General features: G+C 39.4%; 1 long non-coding RNA gene across 1 annotated transcript in view; it reads right to left on the bottom strand.

Annotated features, from left to right (window-relative positions):
• Nucleotides 1-6139: 6139 nt before the first annotated feature.
• The window catches only part of LOC148591964 (uncharacterized), a 32793-nt gene continuing 26266 nt past the window's right edge, over nt 6140-12666 (bottom strand). The window contains exons 2-3 of the long non-coding RNA XR_015913983.1: nt 10708-10846; nt 6140-6221 (exon numbers count right to left, since the gene is read on the bottom strand). This is a non-coding gene — a long non-coding RNA (uncharacterized LOC148591964). The remainder of the gene's footprint in view (nt 6222-10707; nt 10847-12666) is intronic.

Below are 12666 nucleotides of genomic sequence, written 5' to 3'. Positions count from 1 at the left end.
ATAATAGTGTAAACAGATTGGCACTTCTAAGCTCTCTAAAACATGCAGATACCTTGTTTCACTGACACAGAAATTGCTCCTCTGTGTAAGAGCCTGTTAAACTTTGGGGGCAGCTAATTTACCTTTCTTACCAAAGATACTCATAAGGGAGACTCTTCTGGTGGATGAAAAGAAAAATACATGCTGTAGATTTCAGGCACAACTCAGACTGCTTTGGAAGTCAGAGGGAGACTTTCCACTGACTTCCAGAGATGTTGGTCCATAACTTCCCTTACAGGGAGAACAGTTCCCTCTGTGATACGTAAACAGTCGAATCCAGCCTCTGAATACCAACATTTCCAAATACTGGTATGTAATGCTAGAAATCTCAACTGCATCACCAAAGTAAGTGGGAGTTTTGGTCAGTCACATCCATCTTTGTGTAAAGTAAACAGCATTCATAGATGGGGTTTTTTTTCTGGGTTTTTTTTTTTTTTTTTTTTTTTGGTCTGAAAGCAGGTGCAACTTTCAGTTGGGCACCTAATTTGGAATTTGATGATAAAATGTACACAAACAAGTTTGAAAACTTCAGTGTTTAAAGATAAAGACAAAGAAAAACAGGCAGTGTTCAAGAATCAAAGCAAGATTCCTGTAGGGGATGCATGTTCTGAAAGGGTCAATTATTTTCTGTAGATGTTGTCATTCTGTTGGTATTTTTTGTCTCACACACATTGAAAACTGCTGGTTCTTAAAAGTCCTAACCTTGTGTGAAGTTTGTCCATCCTCCTATTAATTACAGTTGGTTTGTGGAGAAACAGCATACATTATCCATGAATCCAAGAATTAATGTAATCTAAGAAATATCAGATGAAACATTGCAGTGGGGGCTTTGTCGTGTTCTTGTTTGGGTATTTGAGTTAACCGTTATGGCCTTGATCCATGAAATGCATTCTACTGCCAAAAAGCAGCCCACTAACATCAGCTAAGTATGTCTGTCTATGCACAGATCACATTGCAGGACTGGAGCCCTGGAATGCCCTTAAAGTGAGGCCAGACCATGGTCTTACGTAAGAGCTCTTATTCAGCCCAGTTGAAATCAATGGGGCTATTGGACAAAAAAATACAAATGAGAGAAAGGAATTTCCAGTCCAATCTTTCATGTTCCACATGGTTTGTGTATGTGCATAATCAGAATGCAATGTAGTTTTATATTTTATCATTTAAATCATAAAAAATAAGCATAATTTATGCAGGATCCCACATGCCTGTTAAATAGTCAGAGTACTTTTCATGTGGAGAAACTAAAGGCAGAACTGAGATGTCTGTCTCTGTGCGTATGCATACAGCATTTCCTGAGTAAAACTAACTGGAACTAGCTAAAACTAACTAAAACTAGCTGCAACATTTTACAGCAGTTTTCAGAATGTCAGAGGCCAGTTTTGATATGTATCAATAATTAATTACAAGCACTTCTTAAATTCAGTTTTTTCTTCTGTAAACATAAAGTTGCAGTTCACCAGGCTGCTGCCTTCCTGACCAGGGAAACATTGTCACGCAGTTCGGAAAGGCCGAGCTGGGTGATGTAAAATGACACAGGAGCGTGTAGACTAGTTACGTTTTAAAGCCTGCAGTGAGCCAAGTGTGTGTCAGGAATGCCGCAGCAGGAAGTGGCTTGGATGGCAGCGGAGACATTATGTTGTGTTTGTTTAAGTTGGGGTGTGAAAGGTGAGCCCTCCCAGCTCTTTCATCACCGTGGCTGGGATTGAAACGCTGCCTGCCTGGCACGGAGGGTAAGGTGTGTGTTCTCTTCACGCCGCTGTCAATCTTTGTGCTTGCAGGTTTGCAGGTTAGGAGAGAAGACACGTTCCTGCTTTCAGCATGTGAGCAAAAGATCATGATCTGGCAAATTAAAGTGAAATGAAAACTGAGTCTTTTCGCCAGGTTTACATTAGAGCTTTCTCTTTATCTCTTGTGTATACTCTTTATCTCTGCATATACTGCAAAAGTGACAGCTACAAGATCTGGGATAGTCCTTCAGCTGAAGATTTCCTTCTCCATGCCATGCAGAATGCGTGCTTATGTGTTGTTGTATTTTGCCGTTGTTTCTCAAGAAAGCATCTATTTATTACCTATGTATTTGAAATGTGCACACATATATTCAAACAAGAGCCGATGTGCATTCACTGATGAAATGTAAATTCCGTTCTACATAGTTCTTGGAAAACAGCCACATATTTTAATTAAACTCATGCACTGCAAGCCAGGCTAGAGCCAAAGTCTTCAAAAGAGCAGCGAAAAACAAGCAGGCAGAGGTGTATAGTGGAGTGATAGTCTAACAAAGGAAAATATCCTGAGGACCTATATAACAAGTATTATATGCATGAGCAATTGCATTAGTACAGTCCAAATTATGCATGTTGAAGAAAACATGCATTTTTTTTTAAGAATAACATTTTCTGGTCTTTGCCAGTGTGCTGTCTAGAAATATCTGTGTTCTATGTATTTGCCATTTTTCATTGACTGACCTGTACAAAATCTTAGCTAGAAAGATACCAAAAAAGGAAAGAAACAAGTTCTAGAAATAACAAGGACCTCCAATTAAGTTTTAAGATTCGCACCAAATGGAATGACAAAGTAAGGAAGCAGGCCACAGTGTTTAACTTCACAGAATATAGCCACTTGTGAAGTGTACATTGTTACTGTAGAGATTCTTCTGATCCTACTCTGTGTTTCTCTTTGCATCCATAAGATGAGGGGGTGATCACCAGTGGGAAATGAACACTCACTGCAGTATCAGATTGGGCTGGAATCTGTCATACTTGGAAACCAGTGTGAATAGCATGATCTTACACTCAGGATAAGAAGGGAATGCTAAAGTTCTGACTGAGCAAAGTGATACCCAGATAAGAATAAGGCAAGATCATTTAGTTCTTGGCATATAATTAGATCCATTTTGATACTTCCCATAGCTAAAGGTTATGCATTTTTTTTGTTTTAATTTTGCTACTGTCGTTTCGTAAGGAAAAAAAGCTGTGTTAAAAAGTAGCTGAATGTTTGCGAATTGCTCAGGATTCATCCTAAATATTCAGTGATTTGTAGGGATAGTTTGTCATAGGGGCAATCTTACTAAGCCCTCATCTGTAGAAACTCAGTTCTTTATAAAGTAAATCCATGCAAATAATTGCCATGGAGGATGCACAGGCCTTTCCAGAGTGCGCCATGCATGGTCAAGCCCTAGCTTAATTTATTTTAGGTCAGTATATTAAAATCTTTTTCCTGATACTACATTTGAGCTAAGATTATATTTGTTAGTATAAGAAGAGGTCATGGTGGTTTAATCTAGGAAAATAATTATACTTGGTTGAGGTACAGTCCTTTCGAAAGAGGTTAATGATACATTCCCTTTTTTCTCCTCCAAAGTGACAATTTATAAAGTCATTTAATTAAAGCAGAAGTCACCTTCACACCTGCTTTTTTTTTGTCAGCTCTGTTGATGTCAACAAAGGTTCTGTGTGTAGAGCAAGTGCAGAAAGTCAAGCGATGCACAGTGGAGACCGGACATGAGCCTTTTACTCTGAATGCCCTGGATGGTGTTGGCTGTTTCAATGATTGATTGTCTTTGTGATTAGTCTTTGTGATGTTGTCACACAGTAGACTTTCTAGTCAGGGCTAACCTTTCTTGTATGGAAACTGTAGTTCTAGCAATAATGGTTGAGCACTTACCTCTTTGTATGTCTTTTGTGGCCATATTGATTTTAGACATTCATGACCTCAGCAGTTTGGTAAATAGGACATTATGTCTGAAATTTGCAAATTTTATGTGGATAGCTCATCCCAGTTAATTCAAAGTGAAGTTTGCATTTGACCCCAGCAGGATCAGAATTTCACCTTGATTTGCCATCATTGACCCCTCCAGTGTTATATAACCTTGATCTGTAGAAATGCTCAAAGTAAATGCAGATTTTTCTTACCAGAGCACATGCCATGCGCATGTGGCAAAACACCAAGTTTGATAATTGTTTGCATTTATTAACCTCTGACCAATGCCAGGAACCTACATAAAGATAGAAAGGATCTCAGAGAATCTAACTCTCTCCTTAGCTTAATCCAGCATTCTTAGTATACCTAGTCCAGTCCTTTGGCAGAATTTTTATGGATTTTCAAGCATACAGGGTCAAACTGTTCTGTGCATCCTAGAGCCTTGTACTATCTTTTTCAGCTGCTGTCATACATGACATGATACGATGGCCTTTTGCAGCTTTCTCATATCTTCTGGAAGCGGCATAGATGCTACCATAGAATGTTATAAAACTTCTCTTTATTTGCCAGGGACTTTGTTTTATATTACTCATAGAAATACCTCAACGCGATGCATGGCACTCAATTCACCCAACTTTAGCTCTCTAAAATTTAGCTCCACTCATGTAGAAGTATTTATTTCTCTTCCGAGACATAAAATAGCTAGGAGGCTAAGAATGGTGTAGTAGTACTAGGATCTTTGTTTTTGTTGAGTTCTCAGTCAGTCCCTCTTTGTCATCCATAAGAATTTTCTCTGCTGGGCAGGACTGTTACAGGGCATTGTAGATATCTTGCCTCCTGTCAGTGCCATTTTGAATTAATGTTTTTGTGAAGGTTTCAGGTGCAGAGGGCCTAGATATAAAGAGCAATTTACGTAACGCAGAACAAGGGCTAATCTAGTATGTGGCTTTATGTATGGCTTCATGAAAGGGATGGAAAGAATGAGGGTCATCCTGGAGCATAGATTTGCTTTGGGCCTCCACCTTTCTGTCAGACAGACGAAGTGTATCATTTAGGTTCATATCCTAATTATTTGAACATTATGGGAGAGTGAGTTGATGACAAACTTTTTTATTGTTATTATTCCCTCGGCATTTTAGGGACCATATTTGAAAGTAAAGTGGACTGGCTTCATGTCTTGTTCCTGTTTATCCCAAACTATTTTTTAATAACAAAGCTGTTGCCACCATATGGGTGCCACAGGTAAATTATATTTTTCACTCTCAGCGTCTAAGTCAAAAAATAAATTTCATTTTTCTAGACAGCAAAAGTTGGAACATTCATTGAGACAGTTATCTGCTACAAATTCCTCAGCTAGTTCCAGAAAACCTCCACAATATCTTTCTTTGCTCATGCATGCTTTAGAAGCAGAGCTATATTTTCAAAAGAGTCTAGGGGATAAAATTACATAAAGTAACCTAATTTTACAGCATCTGGGAAAATCCTTAGCCATCGGTTGACATCTGTCTCTGCTCTGCTGGAACACTGAGCTGTAAACGTTTCCTTGAAGTTTGCATCCAAGCTTATGTCTCCAAAAATATGTAGTTCTATCTTCCTTGTTGAAGTTGTTCTATAACTGACTCAGGGATTAAAACCAGTCATCTGATGCCTCAGATAAATGGGGGAAGAACTACCAAGTTACACAGAGTCTGGGTATATTCCTGATGCATGAGACACTCACTCACTCACTCTTGTTTCTTTTCGTCTTCTGTCCCTCTGCTAAAAACATGCTCCTCTGGAGTGAGAGCAGTTCATGAGTCCACTCGTGCTTATTTTCTAAGATGTCTGGAAGTATTATTAGTCATCGGAAACCTCAGGCAAAAGGATAAATGTACATTTCTTTGCATAGAAAGGCTAAGTCTTCCTATAAATGGTTTACATTTCACACACACACATGCACACACACGTAGAAATTGGCAGAATGTAGATTCAGTAGGGAAAAAGAAAGAATAATTCTGTGGAAGTGATCCAAGAAGGGATGTAAGAATCTCCTGTAAAGGGACAGCAGGAGCATTGCAGCTGCCTCGCACGCTGCTGTCCATGCAGCAGCAGCCAGAGTTGCACCTGATGCTGGTGGGGCTACTCACACATGTCTGGCACCCGCTTGATGCAGGAAAATGCCCTGTGTTCAGCAGAGATATAAGATTTATATGGCATTAGTCATGAGTGAGGGATCACTCTTCTCATCAGCATGTCTCACCTGCGAGTCTTGTCCCTTCAGTTAAAGGTAGGGGAGCTTCGCTTCTCGTGTGCAATGTGCAAGCTTCCAGAACGTTTATTTGCTTTCTCTGATTTTCCTTCCCCCAACTTCAAAACTTGCTAAATGAAAATAAGGGCCGTCGATCTGCAGTGGAATAAGCAGTCGCTTGATAGCGGCTTGCTAGCTCTTGAAAGCGCTGCGCAGCTGCTGGCGCGTGTTTGTGCTGGCATCGCAGAGCAGAGCCCTGGGAATAGGGAATCTGATTTCAGAGAAACAAGAGCTAGCTTCAAAGACGCCAGCAGCTCTCCCCAGCTGATAGAACTTTTACGGAGAGAAAACAACAGTGAAGCAAGAAACACGCCAGCAATATCTCCTGTTACTCCTCTGCAGGCCTTTTAAAAACTTTCTTCTCGTTTATCTGGTTATATACTTCCGTTTCTAAATTCTCCCTCATGGTGGTTTTTACCTTTTCTGTTGGTTTAGGTGTTTGATTGTAGATTTCAGTGTGAGACTGCATTACTTCAAAGCACATTACATTGGTTATTAAAGGGAAAAAAAGCCTTCTTGTAATTGCAATATATCCTTGGAGGACTCTTCAGAGTGAGAAACCAATTGGAAGTCTATTAGACAATTTTTTCTTCTTTTTAAATATAGATTAAAGGGCTATTATTCTCTAATAATAAACTAGCCCAAAGTTTTTTTGTTCACTGATGCTAGGGGTATTTAAATATTCCAGATAATCTAGTTTTATCTTATTTATCTGGGAACGATCTGGTTCGAATAACCATGGTCACCAAAGTGCATGCTCAGCACTTTGGCTGAAAAAGGCTGAAAATATCTAGGGTGTGGGAGAGGCTATTTTGCAAACAAATTATATGCTTTCTTTTTTTTTTTATCGGTGTATTTTTTAAATTAAGAGGAGTCCTTCTCCTGTTTCATTTAACACCAGTTTGACAGTTTGGTAAGGAGAACAAATCCATATCCTTGAAGTTACAGATCTGGTCACCCTGTGGTGTGAATTCTTGAACTGAACAAAATCAGTGCATCTAGACCAGCTAAGATGTTCTAGTTCACATCAGAACCATTCTGATATAATTATGGAAAATGCTCCTCGTATGCATTGCTGATGTGCAATAACATTTTTGCCTCTGCTTGTGAAAGAGGCTTCTTTTTCTTTTACCTTTCAGAGCACAGTTTTCTGACACTAATGGGTTGGGATATTTCCATGGGAAGGTGCTGTGCAAGGGGTTCCTTGAGAAGGGAGAGAACAGCACCAGTTTGCTTAGTTATTCTGAATGTACGATGGATGAAATGTCAGAAATAATTCCACAGGCTGCCTATGTGCGATCCCTGGGGACAAATGCCTGCATTTGAAATCCCACTGAAGGTTTAATTTGCCCAAATGAATCGCTATCCTGATACCCCTTGTTATTTTTGCAGAACAGTAACAAAATAACTCTCGACAAATTACAAACCAAGAGCAAAGTGTCTCTGGAATTATTACATATCGCTCATAACTGAATGTGGCTGATAACTCTTAATCAGTTAAAAGAGCTGTAAAAAGGCAATACTTTCTTTGGTCCTGATCACTTTTGGTATTGGACATGTTTGAACTGCAAAAAATTCAGTGATACCTGAGGGGCCAGGGATCCATCAGGAGCTACAGCCAATGTTTAACTCATTGTGTTATATATAAAGAGTACATGATTGTGGCTCTTAATTTGAGAATGTAGAAAGGTGAGGAGAAAAAGTGTAAGCCATCAAAGTAAAATTATTTGGCACAAAGCTGGAAAAAAAAAAAAGGCTGGTATTCTCATCCTAACTGAGCTGAGAGCAAGAGTGTCATTCAGGGATAGAAGGAAAGCCCCATTCCTTAGGAACTGGAAGGAATGGATGGTTCACTATAAAATAGCACAAGAAAAAGAGATTGGAGAATTAATTCCAAGGCAATTTCATTATATATTTGATAAACGTTACACAGACAGTAAATACTTATTGACTTAGTATAATGTGAGAGTTAGTCTTCTGTTAACCTTTATGGTTTCCTGGAGACAAAATCCAATTCAAAATATGGACGGTTATTTTAAGATCAGCCTGTCCTTATTTACTTATTAATAACTGAGTCAGGGAGAAAGGTTTCTCTTCACCATAGCAAGAACACAGCCCTGATTTTCAGAAGTGCCCTCTGAATTTCCAAGCATTTGTTGGCACCCCCAACTGTCTGCATGGGAAGGCACTGTTAGACCCCCAGCCTGCATGGCGTGCACACACAGAGAGTCTGGGAGCTGCCCATTTTTTTTCCCAGTTTATAACTATTTTTTAAAGGCCATTTCTGTGAGCTTACTTGTGTGCGGAAAGTTTTATGCTAGATAAGAGCACATTGAAAGTGGGAACTGAAACTCACTGGTATATATTGCATGTTATGGAAATGGCTTCAGAATTTTGGTCCGTGAATCTTAGATGGCTGGGTGGTCGAATGGTGCTTCTCCTTTTCTTTACTTACCAATGCTAAATTTCACTTACAGTGTAAAAAAATCCAATTTAAGAAATGCACAAATGTAGTATACACTTGTAAATATCACTATTCTGCATAAGCAAGTTAGCAGCTGCTTCCTTGGAATAGCAGTAATGCAGAAGTGTATATTATATTTTAGCTGTCTTTTTTTTATTTGCTGTAGGGATGATGTGTAAAGATCCTGGATGAAAGGAGAGATGTTTCATAAGATCTTTGACAACAGAGGAGTTGATACATGGGATTCACTTGGCATTAAGAGGTAAGCTATTCTATAAAAGAGTTTGAGATCATATTCTATCCAATGTAGTTTATGGATGTTTTCATTATGCATATAAATGTCTAATCCTTTTTTTGAAACCTGCTAATCTCTTGGCCTAAATTATGCATAGTGCAATGAGTTCAACAGGTTAATTGTCAGGTTTATTTTTAAAAAAGAGAAAGGAATACTTCCTTTTACTAGAATCTGTTTTTTTTGTTGTTGTTGTTGTTCCATTAAACTTGGCTTCCTTGAGTAGATAAACAGAAGATCCTGAATTACCTTCCATATGGCTCCTTATAGTGAATGGTGTTGTTATATACTTTCTTACTCATTTTTGTCAATTGCGAAGTCCCAATCTTTAATTTTCTTTCACACAAAAATGAGTGCATTTTGTACTTTTTGTGAGGCACAGTCCAGTTGTGTGGGTTATCTGCAGGCAGTGAAACCACGCTATTGTGCACTCCTGCTCCCAGGACTGTGTATAGTTACATGAAACAGCCTTTAAATAAAACGCAGAAACAATCCTGGGAGCAGAGAGTGGAACCAAAAGGATGCCCTAAGCACTAGAGCTGCGCTGCCTTTTATGTTCACTTACTGGCCCCATGAATCCTGAATTCTCTCCTTGACTCCAGCGTTTTCCCCAAAGGGTAGGAAATGTGGATTTGAATGCCCCGAGGCAGGAAGGGAAATGGGACCCACGTGTCCTTCTTCCTGTGTGACTGCTCTGACAATAAGGCTATTGCATAGAAGAAGGGAGAAGGCACTATCACTTTCTCTCTCCTCTTCCCGAAGTATTTTAACAGAAAACAGTGATCCCTTCTCAGGTTTTTGGAAAACAAAGGGAAAAAGCATGTAAGATCTACACTCAGGAGATTCTTTGGCTATCAAGTGAATAGACACTTCTGTAAGTGGTTTTGAACCCATTTGGAGGCGCTGGCCGGGAAACACAGGCTGCTCATTCAGTATGCAGAATTCCAGCCTCGGAGGCATCTGCAGTAACGCCAGCCTTTGAGGCACTTCAGTCTTAGATCACCTAGATCTTCTGAAGTCAGTTATCCAAAGCCAGCCTCTCTTGGGCTACACTCACTCCTGAACAAGCCTATCTCTCTTCACTGGCAGCAGAGGCGCCTCCGACTGCCAAATGTTTAAAAGGACGGAATTAGGTAAAATCCCACTTAGATAATACTGCAAGTTTAAAGGCAGTAGAGAGAATCCAAGCCTTGAAATTGGATTTTATACTCTAGCAAGAAAATACAGAGCTGACTTTCCATTTCTGTTCTATTATTTTAATGCAGTTGGGGTATCACCAGCAGGGTTTTTAATTTGAGCATTTTCTGCTGGCAGCAGAATCTCTCTAGCTAGCTTTGTCTGACCATATCGCACCTTAGCAGCAAATAAAGACATACTCAGTACATTTATTTGACAAGCACAGTTCAGTTGTAACCACTGGAGTACTTTACCACTTGTTGCCAAACATTATGCCCTGCATAATGCCCTGCTTCTCACTCATGCCTGTCCTGCTCGCTCAGTCATTGCAGTTTGTGTCATCAGCTAGGATAGCAGTTTCACTGCAAACACATAATGGGAGTGACAAGAACTTTTCATACCATATGGAAATGCTGGGACATCAAGCATAGGAAAATGGCTATCAGCCAGTGCTTCTGATGATAGTCGAAGTTGTTCCCAAGTTGTCTCCCTCAGAAGCACAACTGTACAAGTACCAAGAGAGAACTAGCTTAGTATTTGCTTAGCCCTGACTGGTTTTACCAAATTGCTATTCCTATTTAAGTTTTATATTTATGCTTTTGGCTGGAGCTAGTGTCTTTTTACAGGACTTGACTACTCTTTTTCCTCACCTAGCTGGGAAGGCTAAGACCAAAACAAGATTATGAGCAACAAAAAAGCACAGGTAGATGTTTACTTGGAGGAAGTGTGTCATGAGATGTGAGGATTTACCTTTGCGCCGGCTCCTGCTGTTGTGGGCTGCGTGAGATGGGCAGTGTTGGAGCCTGCAGGCTGCTTCCCTTTGCAGTTTTAAGGCATGTTGGTCTTGGGATCCATGTAATAATCTGTGAAAGCAATGGTTTCTGCTGCTCTGTTTGGAAAGCAAAAGAGAGGCTTTTTGTTCTATGAAGAAATTATTTACCATAAGTTTGACGTTTATATATTAACTTGATGTTGGTACATTATGTATTAACATTCGCCCCACTAATGCCTAGACTGATTCGCCCAGAAAACTGGATTCATTTGCCACTCTTTCTTCTTCCCCTCTGCTGCTTTTTTTTTCCAATGTCTTTGTTTTCCACAAAGTGAAACTCCTTTCATAATAATGACTGTTGACATACATTAAGAGAAAAGACATGGTGGGGGTGAAAGTGTTATATTTTTTTTTTCTCTATTTTCTCTGTAATGACATGTAGATTTCTCACAGCGTCTTTATCTTCAAAGTCCTTTGCATATATTTAAGTAACTATCACTTCACCTACCAAAGACACACTGCATAGGATTGCAGCTACAATTAGACAGGGTTAAAATGCCTGATGACATTGCCTGAGAACCTAACTGTACTAAGGCTCTCCAAAATGCAAGTTCTGCACTGGACTTAGCAATGGCAGGTGATCCTAAAGCATTTTCCTCACTGGGAGTGAAGCACTAAGGATTACGAACTTGTGGAGTGCATGAGATCCATCCTTTTGCTCAGATTGTAGTGCTTTTATGAAAAGTATGGTAAAAATGTCACCAATGGGTTTTAATTTAACAAGCCTCATCACTTTCTAATGGTGTCATGTCAATGAATTACAGCATTAGTGCAGCAGCTATTACTTGCAGGGTTTACAAGTATATTATCTTTATTTTTTTCATAATTACCCACAAATTTCAGCTATCCTGGAGAATATAATCTACTGCAGAGTACTTCCTAATGGGACGTGTGTGCCAGAGATGAAAAGGACTGTAGTAGCAGGGAGCTGTACTTACTATGAAGAAGACCTTGATTGCAAATTAATCCTTTGAGTATCGCTGGCATAATGTATAGATCCAGCAAAGTAAATAAATCTTCCATGGCTGACAAGCACATTAGAGACCTCTACCCTGAAACCTTTCTGTTGCAGACAGTAAAGAACCAAAAGAGGAGGGCAATCCTTGGGAGGTGGAATAGCCATCTGCTTTCAAGTTTGCCTGGTGCTGCTGAACTGCTCCAGAAATGCTTGGGAAGTGTTATATAGATCCAAGGGTTTGTTAATGCCATTTTGAAGATCCTATAATGAGCCAGAAAGTCCAAAAAAATGCTATTTGTGTCTCCCACACTCATCCCAGTAAAAGGCCGAGCTAATTTGACCTAAAAAACAGAGTGAATTTCTGTTGTGTTTTGATTCTCCTATATTTCAGTACTTTGCACTCAAAGTTAAGCTAGAAGGAAATGCAAATTTTTACAAGGCTAAGCTCTGCCTATGCTTGCTTTTGTGATATGTGTCAGGTCCTACTACTCAACACAAGTGCGACATACGCTACTAGGTGGGCCCATTAATTATGGTCTCTCACGAGACCTTTAAAATGAAAGCTACTGCCTCTGGTGGTTTAGGTGGAACAGAGATATATAACCTCCTAAAATATCTGCAGTAGCCCCAAGTTAACAGCCAGTATTTTTTAATCCTTTTAGTTATATTAATACCCTATTTTTTTTTTCTGGAATGAAGTTTGCCAATATAATTTGCAATTATTACTTTGCATAATAAATTCATCATTTTGATCTTCTGACTCTGAAAAGCAAATCACCCGGCATATATTATCCATGGGAAATGAATTTGTTTGTGTGTTTCGCTAAGATAGATACAAAATATGCGTCCTTCTGGGGTGGAAAGGAAGGGTGGGCTAGATTTTAATAAGACAGCAAAAAAGAATCAAGACAATTTTTGT

Source organism: Tinamus guttatus, unplaced genomic scaffold (assembly GCF_059628265.1).
Source record: "Tinamus guttatus ecotype Peru unplaced genomic scaffold, ASM5962826v1 Tinamus_guttatus_pri_ptg000661l, whole genome shotgun sequence".
In the NCBI taxonomy this organism is placed as follows: Eukaryota; Metazoa; Chordata; class Aves; order Tinamiformes; family Tinamidae; genus Tinamus; species Tinamus guttatus.
The sequence above is the reverse complement of the archived record's forward strand: the minus strand, read 5'-3'. Positions and strand labels throughout refer to the sequence as shown.